The sequence below is a fragment of the Haliotis rufescens genome, unplaced genomic scaffold, assembly GCF_023055435.1.
Source record: "Haliotis rufescens isolate VD_foot unplaced genomic scaffold, xgHalRufe1.0.p SCAF_1, whole genome shotgun sequence".
In the NCBI taxonomy this organism is placed as follows: Eukaryota; Metazoa; Mollusca; class Gastropoda; order Lepetellida; family Haliotidae; genus Haliotis; species Haliotis rufescens.
Genome location: NW_025963779.1, coordinates 27,215,640 through 27,225,272, shown reverse-complemented (window position 1 = coordinate 27,225,272; position 9,633 = coordinate 27,215,640).

Below are 9,633 nucleotides of genomic sequence, written 5' to 3'. Positions count from 1 at the left end.
CGACAGCTTGTATGCCGGGTGGTTTCAGGCAATGTGTGAATGCAACATTGAAGTGAGATCAATATCGCAGCGGCTTGTGGGTGAACGAACCTAGTCCAAGCAAACCATGCTGTGGTCGATGGTATGATCATTCAGCGTGGTTACAGCCTGATAAGGGTTGATCTTCGCTAGTAATGACCCATAACAGTAATATTCATTTTCTGAAGTTTTCCTTGCGCTTTTTACATAATGAGTGAGTGGGTCAGTGTTTGTTTTGTTTGCTTGTTTGTTTGTTGTTAAATGTCGCACTCTGCTTCTATATGACGGCGATCTATAAATAATCGAGTCTGGACCAGACAACCCAAAGATTGACATCATGAGCATCGATCCACGCAATTGGGATACGATGACATGCACCAACCTAGTCCGCGATCCTGACCACCTGATCCCGTTAGTCGCCTCTCACGACAAGCATAGCCGCCTTTTACGGCAAGCATGGGTTGCTGAAGACCTATTCTAACCCGTACTTTAATTCTGCTTTGGGCAGGGTTATATCATATCAACAACCAACACATACACATACCCTTTAGATTTAACATACTTAAAGTCAGCTAGTAAACTGAATCTGTATGATTGTTTATTGTTTAACGCCGCACTCAGCAATATTCTAGCTATATGACGGCGGCCAGTAAATAATCGAGTCTGGACCAAACAATCCACTGACTGACATCATGAGCATGGATCCACGCAAATAGAATACGATGACAAACAACCAAGTCATCGAGTCTGACCACCCGATAAATGTTGTCGCCTCTTACGGCCGGCACAGGTTAGTGGGGACCTGCATTCTTAACCGGAATCCCTACAGGTCGAAATAAGCGTGTTCACCTTAAACAGTATACGGTTACCTCGGTAGGAAGGTTTGTGTAGACACAACGTGTCTGGGGGCACGGGTGGCCCAGTTGTCTAAGGCGCCGCGATTCGCTGTGTAGAGTTGCGTCCCTTGGGCACGCCAGAAACCTATGATTGTGAGTTCAAATCCCGGTTCGCCCCGATTATGTTTCTAGGTTTGTCAGCACCATACCCGTGCTCGTTGGTTTCACCGAAGTGGTAAACGTCTGAGACCTGCATCACTTCGGGCTTTCCTCCCACATTAAGCTGACACGCCGCGATATAACTGGAATACTGTTAAAAGCGGCGTTAAACCCAACTCACTCATTCACAACGTGTCTGTCGTATTGTCACACCCTGCAGGGTTCATCTGTCTCCCCCGGTGTCGTCGGGATATGCTGACAGATAGACATCAACACGACAACACATTAGTCATAATCACAATTATTTGGGTGTTACTTCAGCATGCATGACTAAACTGAACTTAAATGCAAACCCACGTATACCCACCCGGCTTGAACTTGTCTGACTTCATGGCTTAAATCACTGATGAAAAAATATAACCTGTTTATCAAGAGCATTCCTTTCAAACTCACGCAGGGTTCTGCTGGTATTCGTTGCTATCATGCGTCAGTCAGAGTCAAGGACGACATGTCGGACGTTTCATGAATAAACGCGGCATGTTATATACAATGTAGAATAGGTCTTCAGCAACCCATGCTTGCCGCAAAGGGCGACTATGCTTGTCGTAAAAGGCGACTAACGGGATCGGGTGGTCAGGCTCGCTGACTTGGTTGATACATGTCATCGATCCTAATTGCGTGGATCGATGCTCATAATATTAATCATGGGATTGTCTGGTCCAGACTCGACTATTTACAGACCGCCGTCAAATAGCTGGAATATTGCTGAGTGCGGCGTTAAACAACAAACCAACCAACCAACATGTATAGTTATACCAAAATACGGGAACTGATCAAGAGATATTGAAGGTGTCATGACGATAAATGTCTGTAAAATAAATTCCGGGCGTGTAGATCAATATCTGGTGTGTCCACCACGTTGGGCGATACATGCACATCTTAATGATATACTGTTGATTAACTTGCGTATCGTTGGCCTTGTTATTGACCGTCATTCCGCCTGGCGTTCACTCTCCGACCAAGAACACCCCACAGGTGCTCATTTGGGGACATGTGAGGGCACTTAGCGGCCCAGTTCAATTTCCATATGCGTTCTCGTCGGAGATAATCGGTGATGACATGGGCACGAAATGGTTTGGCATTGTCACCTTGCAGTACAAAATTTCTGCCGATATTTCTTGCGAATGAAACAACGAAAGGACCCAACATTTCGGGAACATATCGCTGGCAAGTCAAATGTCCATACACAATGACCAAATCAAGTCGCCTTTCATGTGTAACACCTACCTACACGATAACACTACCACCCCGTTCCTATCATGGTCAAGAATCGTTAACCTCGCATGCCGTTCGCCGCTACGTCGCCAACAACGTTTTCTGCCATCTGTGAATCGGAGGCAAAACCTTGATTCGTCTGTAAACATAGCTTAACGCATTTGACGCACAGCCCGTCCCTGGTGTTGCCGAGCCCACTACAATCTTTGCCGCCTCTGGTAAGCTGTCAGGGTTATACCCTCCACATGCTTTCAGGCGGGTTACAAAGAGCGGCTTTTTAACGGTAGATGTTGAAATTCGCCTTCCTGTTATTGTAAGGATTTTTCTATAGATAACGGGAGCAGATTTAAATCTGTTGCGTAGTGCAGTTAATGTAATTGGGCGATCTTGTCTAGGTATCGTTTTTAGGCCTAACAAACCAAGGTCTTCCTGCATCCAAAAACGTTGGGAAATTACAATTTGGGGGCAACTTAGGATATTGTCGTCTCCCCTCTGTCATACCCACAATTCGCCATTCTGTCTGTTCATTGAACTATTGTCTTGGAGGCATTTTTAAGCGTTTGCTCAGATCAACTGCATGCGTGATTGTGAGTTCGCATACAGGCGCACACACCATGTACGGTGAATTTTCGATGTGATTAGATGTTCCGTTTAGATGCAACGCCACGGTATTGCAAATGTACACCTCAACGATAGCTGCATTCATATCATTAGTTCCTTTATTTTTGGTCGGTTGTGTATATTAAAGCTCAAATTAAGAATTCTAGATACTGGTATGTGTGTCTGCGGTACATTGAAATGATGTTTTGGGCGTTGTCTGAACAGAAAACCCGTCTGAAGCTCATAGAATCACTGCTGCTAAAAAATCAGTCGGTTTATATCAGAACCAGGTGGGTGACGTTGTAAGTACTAATGAGGTATGTGAGCGAATTCTGTTTGACGCCGCAACAGCTGTGGACGGAATGTGACGCAAGTTGTAGCCTAAAGTGATACAAGTAGTAGCCCAAAGTGACACAAGTAGTAGCCCAAAGTGACCCAAGTAGTAGCCCAAAGTGACACAAGTAGCAGCCCAAAGTGACACAAGTAGTAGCCCAAAGTGAGGCAAGTAGCAGCCCAAAGTGACACAAGTAGTAGCCCAAAGTGACACAAGTAGTAGCCCAAAGTGACACAAGTAGTAGCCCAAAGTGACACAAGTGGCAGCCCAAAGTGACACATGTAGTAGCCCAAAGTGACACAAGTAGCAGCCCAATGTGACACAAGTAGTAGCCCAAAGTGACACAAGTAGTAGCCCAAAGTGACACAAGTGGCAGCCCAAAGTGACACAAGTGGCCGCCCAAAGTGACGCAAGTAGTACCCGAATGTGACACAAGAAGTAGCCTAAAGTGACACAAGTAGTAGCCAAAAGTGACACAAGTAGTAACCCAAAGAGAGGCAAGTTGTAGCCCAAGGTGACACAAGTAGAAGCCCAAAGTGACACAAGTAGTAGCCCAAGGTGACACAAGTAGTAGCCCCAGTGACACAAGTAGTAGCCCAAGGTGACACAAGTAGAAGCCCTAGTGACACAAGTAGTTACCCAAAGAGAGGCAAGTTGTAGCCCAAAGTGACACAATTAGTAGCCCAAAGTGACACAAGTATTAGCCCAAGGTGACACAAGTAGTAGCCCTAGTGACACAAGTAGTAGCCCAAAGTGACACAAGTAGTAGCCCAAAGTGACACAAGTAGTAGCCCAAAGTGACACAAGTAGTGGCCCAAGGTGACACAAGTAGTTACCCTAGTGACACAAGTAGTAGCCCTAGTGACACAAGTAGTAGCCCTAGTGACACAAGTAGTAGCCCTAGTGACACAAGTAGTAGCCCAAAGTGACACAAGTAGTAGCCCAAAGTGACACAAGTAGTAGCCCAAAGTGACACAAGTAGTGGCCCAAGGTGACACAAGTAGCAGCCCAAGGTGACACAAGTAGTAACCCTAGTGACACAAGTAGTAGCCCTAGTGACACAAGTAGTAGCCCAAAGAGAGGCAAGTTGTAGCCCAAAGTGACACAAGTAGTAGCCCAAAGTGACACAAGTAGTAGCCCAAGGTGACACAAGTAGTAGCCCAAAGTGACACAAGTAGTAGCCCCAAGTGACACAAGTAGTAGCCCAAAGTGACACAAGCAGTAGCCCAAAGTGACACAAGTAGTAGCCCAAAGTGACACAAGCAGTAACCCAAAGTGACACAAGCAGTAGCTCAAAGTGACACAAGTGGTAGCCCAAAGTGACACAATTAGTAGTCCAAAGTGACACTAGTAGCAACCCAACCCGTGACACAAGTAGTAGCCCCAAGTGACACAAGTAGCAGCCCAAAGTGACACAAGCAGTAGCCCAAAGTGACACAAGTAGTAGCCCAAAGTGACACAAGCAGTAGCCCAAAGTGACACAAGCAGTAGCTCAAAGTGACACAAGTGGTAGCCCAAAGTGACACAATTAGTAGCCCAAATTGACACTAGTAGCAACCCAACCCGTGACACAAGTAGTAGCCCAAAGTGACACAATTAGCAGCTCAGAGTGACATAAGTGGTTGCCCAAAGTGACACAAGTAGTAGCCCAAAGTGACACAAGTAGCAGCCCAAAGTGACACAAGCAGTAGCTCAAAGTGACACAAGTGGTAGCCCAAAGTGACACAATTAGTAGTCCAAAGTGACACAATTGGTGGCCCAAAGTGACACAATTAGTAGTCCAAAGTGACACAAGCAGTAGCCCAAAGTGACACAATCAGTAGCCTAAAGTGACGCAAGTAGTAGCCCAAAGTGACATAAGCAGTAGCCCTAGTGACGCAAGTAGTCCAAAGTTACGCAAGTTTGTTTGTTTGTTGTTTAACGCTGCACTAAGCAATACAGACTGCGGTCTGTAAATAATCGAGTCTGGGCCAGACAATCCAGTGATTCGCATCATAAGCATCGATCTACGCAAAAGGGATACGATGACATACTTCAACCAAGTCAGCGAGCCTGACCACCCGATCCCGTTAGTCGTCTCTTACGGCAACCATAGTTGCTGAATACCTATTTTCACCCGGATCTTCACGGGTCGTGACGCAAGTAGTCCAATGTGGCGAAAGTATATTACGTCACAGCGGTTAAACCATGGGGAACGGGTTTGGTACTAACACACCTTGAAACATAATCGGGGCAAACCGGGATTCGAACCCTGTGTTCTCCAACATGGGACTTTCTGGTTTTGGGTAATGTCATACAAGCCAAGGTTCGGGGAAACCCGTGTTGCCATTTTTTGTTGGAACACAAAAGAGGTTTTAGCATGCATGTGGGCCCGTCCTGTTTGGGGCGGCCGGTGCTTCCCCCACCAGTTTCCTTGAGGTTTATAGGTAGGTTTGAGAACAGGGGAACATAAATAAACAGAAACTCGAGTGAAAACTAACAATAAGTGTTCTTACTTCTCCCCGTTACAAGTAAGTAGGCGGAAGTGTGTGTCTCAGTGGTGTAAAGTTGTACACGGTCCCATAATATATTGTCCTTGATTGATCAGTGCCACTCCCGTGTTCGTGGGTGATGCAGAAGTGGTAAGCTATACATACCACGTGAGTCATGACGGGCTTTACACCCAAAAACAGAAGAGTCGTGATTGGTGTAACTGAGATGAGTGAGTGAGTTGTGTTTAACGCCGCTTTTAACAGTATTCCAGTCATATCACGGTGTGTCAGCTTAAGTAGGAGGAAAGGTGGTGAGGTGAGGTGAAATTGGGTTTAACGTCGCGTCCAAGATTATTGCACTTATGTAGCGACGTGCATGCACGTGTGTGTGTGTGTGTGTGTGTGTGTGTGTGTGTGTGTGTGTGTGTGTGTGTGTGTGTGTGTGTGTGTGGCTGCTTGTACTAGTCTGGACTGATGCCGATTTATAGTGCTAGCTCACTGAGATACCATGCCGCAGTTTAACATGAATACCCCACTCAGACACAGTATACTGACTCCGAGCCGACCAGTCCTTGTTTTAGCCCCTTAATGCCGAGCGCCAGACAGGGTAACAACAAGTACCATCTTTTAACGTCTTTTGGAATGACGCGGCCGGGGATCGAACCCCGGACCTTCCGCTCTACCTCTAGGCCACGGAGGCGGTCTGTGGGATGAAAGCCTGAAGTAATGCAGGTCTTAGACGTTTACCACTTCGGTGAAACCCGCGAGCACGGGTGTGGTGCTGACAAACCTAGAAACATAATCGGGGAGAACCGGGATTCGAACATAGGCTTCTGGCGTGCCCAAGGGACGCAACTCTGCACAGCGAATCGCGGATACCTTAGACGACTGGGCCACCCGTGCCACCCGTAACTGAGATATTATTCGAAGCTTCTTTAACCGGAACTACCTCCATATATGTATACGTTTGAACAATACACACTGTTATACATGCGGGAACACGGTTGTCTCAGTTGTCAGAGGCGCCGCAATTCGCTGTGCAGAGTTGCGTCCCTTAGGTATGCCAGAAACTGATGATTGTGGGTTCGAACCCCGGTTCGCCCCACTTCTGTTTATGGATTTGTCAGCACCATACGCGTGCTGGTGGATTTCACCAAAGTGGTAAACATCTTAGGCCAACCTCACTTCAGGTTTTCCTCTCACATCAAGCTGACAGGCAGGATTACAACTGAAATACGTGTTAAATAGGGGTGATTATTGGTCTGAAAATCACTATTACGATAACTATTGATATTGCAAGCAACTATTGTGTTCAGGTGGATTTTAGAGTTGAACTAAACCTTGGAACTAAGTTTCCTTTGAATGTGATAACCATAACAACAAATAAAGTAAAGCTTGAGATATGACTGATTTGTTTTTTCTTTACCCTAATAATTTACGAAAAAGATTGCTACTGTAAATTACTTCCACTCATGATCAAAAGAAAAACAAATTTGAACAGCATTGCATGTATTTTATTGATATGGTAAATACAATCGAAACTTTCGATATTCCTAACTGAATTCGATATTATTGATCGGAAACTGATTTAACAATCGAGTTATTGACTTTTAGTGCTTACCAATAGCAATATATCGATATTTCGATTTATCGTGACACCCCTATTGTTATAATTGTGTGTTCTATTATTTTTTTTAAAAACTTGATGAGAGACCTGTCTTTTATTATTGGGGGTCGGGGTTAAGAGGGAATCAGGGTAGGGGCACCAAAACATATGACAGTCTCTATAAGGGAGGGTGATAAAAAATAATACACATATTTGGGAAGAGTCATAAGGAAAATATGTACAATGACAAGTGGGGGGTCGGGTCATCCAAAACTATTTCAAGCATTGGAGAGGATCATTATTTTCTGTACATTAGTACAGAAATATGTACGTTAGTACAGAAACCTCTGACCCGCCACCCCTTGTAATACATGACGGTCCCGTGCAGTTAATGTCGGACCTGCAGTCTGGGAAATTCGCAGATTTGAAATTGATTTATATGTTCAACAAACTCCAAAAACATAATCATTGATTAATTAGTAGTATATTAATTAAGATTTTGTTGGTGTGGTGATCATCCAATTTGATTGTATATCACTGAAAACCAATATCATGACAATATTTGTTATAATACTTTCCTCTAAGTAAGTCATATAGACATACGCTAAAAGACAAATCCCTTCCACTCAGATATATTCAATAACAATACATTACTGAGATCACTTTATAATTGATATATAATACAACTGATAACCCAGCTGTTAACTTTATAAGTTAATATTTCCGTCAGTACAACTTATTAAAAACTGTTTGCATGAGTAAATGGTCTAGTCCATTGATTTTCGCGTGAGATAAGGAAAAGATAGACTACTTTGATTATGTCACAAGCGAGATTTAAAGCTTTACAAATCGCCCCCATTTGAACAGAAAGCCCATCGCCCGAGAGCTGTGACGTCACACAATCACAAAGTGTGTGAACTGTCACGCGCAGATTTTTTTCTCACTGCATTAAATTTGGGTTTAGTTTCTACACCTTTCACGGGCACAACTTTTATTTGTGTCTTTTTCCAACAAGGACGCTGAACAACGCAAGAAATTAGTGCGTTTTAACAGCACGGTACGTTGTATGATTATATACCAACCACATGGACTCGCTTCCACTCTTGACACACACACTGACATCGCGAAACTGACACGACCCGGTGTCGACACAAATATATGCCTTTGGAAATACGAAGTTCGACAGCGTGACAGTTGATTGGCTTTGAAATCATAGACACTGGCATTTCAGCTTAAATGAAACGCCATTTATTGTCGATAGTAGGAAAACCTTTAAAAGTATCAATAATTGAAAAACAGGACAAATATAAAGGCAGTGATGACATTAACTGCCAGGCAGTGTTAAAACGAGGATAATGAATAACGGCGTTTGATGACGTGTTAAAAAGAAGTAAGGGATCTGTAAATAATTATTCACTAAATGAGCATCAAATTCATAATTATGATGACTATGTTACCAGCAACCTAACCGTCGTACTCTGATTCATTAAGTTTCGTGAATTATCCGTAAACATAATCATAAATTTATTTCAAAATATTCCATCAGATTGTTTCACAAAGACTAAATCACATGACGCAACCAGGCAGCTATAATTGTTCATACAAACAGACAACCGATGTTATTGATCGGCTCATGTATAAGACTTACAACTAAGGAGTACGTGAAAGGCTTCGAAATACTGAAAAACACATTACACTGTCAAACTCGTCTCTGCAATGGCAAAATCAAACACAGGAAAAGAAATCTTATTGTTTCCCTCCATGTGGCGGCTTCGGGAGAAGGGTTGAAGTTCAAAAGTATATGTCTCCATATTCTAGCAAATATTAACATGACGCGAACGGCTATGACTTGATTCATTTAGTACTGTAGAGTACTGTGCCTGAGTTAATACTTTGGTATTGACTCGTATCCCAAATTCCGATGAGTATTTATAAGGAGTGTATATTGTATATGCAGGTTTTACCTGCCAGAATGCCAGTCTGATCGCATTTCTGCAGTACTTCAAAATCTGGGATGGGTTACCACACGCCGAAACAAAACACCGTTGTCTTGTATACGAACTTAATGGATATCTCTGACGCACGCTTCATATTCAAATTGTATTTCACAGATATAATATTGATATGTTCAATAATAATTTCTAATGGTATTTTGGAAAGACTTTGTGTTTAATATTCATTTGTATATAATTAGCTTATCAGCTTTATGTACATGAAACACCTCATGCGCGTGTATTTACATTGCTAATGTATATTTATATCATGAATGTGTGTCGCTTTGGCGAGTGTTGAAGTCCGAAGTCAGTTTGCCTCATGCATGGCACTCCGTGGGTG